The sequence below is a fragment of the Orycteropus afer genome, unplaced genomic scaffold, assembly GCF_000298275.1.
Source record: "Orycteropus afer afer isolate SDZICR_OR568_19922 unplaced genomic scaffold, OryAfe1.0 scaffold00142, whole genome shotgun sequence".
Lineage (NCBI taxonomy): Eukaryota > Metazoa > Chordata > Mammalia > Tubulidentata > Orycteropodidae > Orycteropus > Orycteropus afer.
In genome coordinates this window covers 4687923-4690975 of record NW_006921729.1, presented here as the reverse complement: position 1 = coordinate 4690975, position 3053 = coordinate 4687923, and positions in this window count along the sequence as shown.

Here is a 3053-nt window from a genome sequence, read left to right as displayed (position 1 = left end):
AACCAATACCAGGCAGTTTTGACTACTGAGGCTGTATAGTAGGTTTTGAGATCCGCCTAAGCCAATTTTTAGCCACTTAGAGTCTGCCTACTTTATATACTCTATGAAACTGCACCCAACATCTGTTAACCATGTTGTTGGTTGCTGTCGAGTTGAAGCATTGTTCAGACCTACAGCATCTTCATGATCCTTGATATGTTTGAGTTCATTGTTGTGGCTATTGTGTCAACCCATCTTATTGAGGACTTCCCTTGTTTTTCCTGGCCCTCTCCTTTACCAAACATGATGTCCTTTCCTGTAATTGATCTTTGCTGATGATGTGTCCAAAGTAAGGGGGGCTAAAGTGTTGCCTTTCTCACTTCTGGCTGTATTTCTTCTAAGACTGACTTGTTTGTTCTTTTGGCAATCCACAGTATATTCAATATTCTTTGACAACAGCACAGTTTGAACACTTTGATTCTTCGTCTTTCTTTTCATTATCAAACTCTTGGATGTATCTGAGGTGATTGAAAAGGTCATGGCTTGGATCTGCTATACCTTAGCCATCAAAATGACATCTTTTGTTTTTTAAAACTTTACAGAATTTTTTGCACCAGATTTTCCCAATGCAATACTTCATTTAATTGCTTGATTACTACTTCCAGAAACATTGATTGTTTGAGCTAAATAGAAATGAAATAATTGACAACTTCTATTTCTTCTTCATTTATCATGATGTTAATTATTGGTCCAGTTTTAAGGATTTTTGTTTTCTTCTCATTCAGATGTAATCCATACTGAAGGCTGTGGTCTTTGACCTTTATCAGTAAGTACTCCAAGTTATCTTCATTTGCAGCAGGCAAGGTTGTGCCATCTGCATATCACAGGTTGTTAATGAGTCTTCCTCCAATCCTAAAGCTATGTTCTTCTTCATATAGTCCAGCTGTGAAGATAAAGTTTTTTGCTTTATTAGCTCTGACTGCATTTTTTTTATTAGCTCTGACTGCATATTTTTAGATGAATAAAACTCCATCTTGACTATGCCATCCATTAACTTGTTTTCCTGTAAATGATAAATCATCAGTTCCATGCATCCTGTAAGATGTGAGCACTTCTGACCATAAACATTGATAAGCCTTGTGACCAGTCACCTGGACTTTGATGATGATAATCAATGGTGCCATCTCCAAGAAGGAAGAAAACCAGCCTTGCAGGGCATGCCAGGAATTTACAGAGGATATTCTCTGCTAGTTACCTATTTGTTTTATCTGATTTTGAAGAAATGTTAATTACTGTGTGTAATAATTGGGGTTGTGTATCAACTTGGCTAGACCATGATTCTGGGTGGTTTAAGCAGTTGTGATGAGATTGGATATATATGTTTTGAGCAGCCAGTCTGTTGAAAGAGAGTTTCCCCAGGGGTGTGGCTTGCTTCCAATACATATATGGACATCCTAGGAAAAAGACATACTCTTCTGTGGATCTGGATCCTGTTGTGCTGCCTACAACTGTGAGCAAACAATCCACCATTCAGCCTGGTGATCTAGGATTTGTCATCCGTTGGAGTCAATAGCCAGTATACTTACTTCCAACCTTGAGCTCGTCAGCCCCTACAGCTGCGTGAGTCAGGAAGGTTTGATCCAAGCTCAAGGTTTGATCCAAGAACTTGGGACTTACCAGTTTCTGTAAGCGTGTGAGCCATTTTCCTAAGATAAATTTCTCTCTCTCTCTCTCTCTCTCTCTATATATATAAGCTTTACTGGTTTTGCTTCTCTAGAGAACCCAGCCTAACACACTGTGCATGTGTGCTGTATCCCACTCTTTGTTTAGTATAAGAACCTCTCTTTGAAAACACTCAACAGAGTGGATGATTTTGGAGTCATTAAGATCCTGTCTCTCATTGGTTCACCTCCTAATTAAACTCTTTGTCTCTTTGAACTCTGGTGTGGACTATTGCTGTATCACTTCAGGGCACAAATCCCAACATTTTTCTGTTGACACAGCATCTCAGATTATTTGCTTAACATTACAGATTGAATAGATATAATTTTACTTGTATCCACAATCAACACCCATGGAAGCAGCAGTCAAGAGATTAGATGTCATAACGCACTGGGCAAATCTGTGATAAGGGACCTCTATGAAGTGTTAAAAAGCAAAGAGGTCATTTTGAAGATTAAGGTGCACCTAATCCAAGCCATGCTATTTTCAGTAGCCCCATACGCATGTGAAAGCTGCACAGTGAATAAGGAACACTGAAGAAGAATTGATGCCTTTTAATTTTGTTGGTAAAGAATACTGATAATACCATGGACTGCCAGAAAAATAAACAAATCTGTCCTGGAAGAAGTATAACTATAATGCTCCTTGTTGTTGTTGTTATGTGCTGTCAAGTTGGACTGGACTCAGAGCAACCCCTCCTTGGGTTTCTGAGGCAGTATCACTACAGAAGTAGATTGTCCAACCTTCCTTCCAAGGAGTGGCTGGTGAATTTGAACTGCCAGCCTTCTGGTTAGCAGTCAAGTGCCTTAGGTACTACACTACTAGAGCTCCTGTAATCTTCCTGAGAAGCTAGAATGGCCAGACTTCATCTCACACACTTTGGTCATGTTGTCAGATGGGACCATTCTTTGGAGAAGGATATCATTCTTGGTAGAGTGGAGGGTCAATGAAAAAGGGGAAGACCCCCAACAAGATGGATTGACACAGTGGCTACAACAATGGGCTCAAACATAGCAAGGATTGTGAGGATGGTGCAGGACTGGGCAGTGTTTGGTTCTGTTATGCACGGGGTGCTATGAGTCAACAACAACACAGATTGAATAAGTATGGTGAAAGGATACAACCCTGATACACACCTTTCCTGATTTTAAACCATGCAGTATCCCCTTGTTCTGTTAGAATGATTGCCTCTTGGTTTATGTACAGGTTCCTCATGAGCACAATTAAGTGTTCTGGAATTCCTGTTCTTCACGGTGTTATCCATAATTTCTTATGTTGATTAGCAGTGGAGAGTGTTAACAGTTTCCACTATGCAAGGACTTCTCCCTATAATGAATCTCTTTCTAATTGAA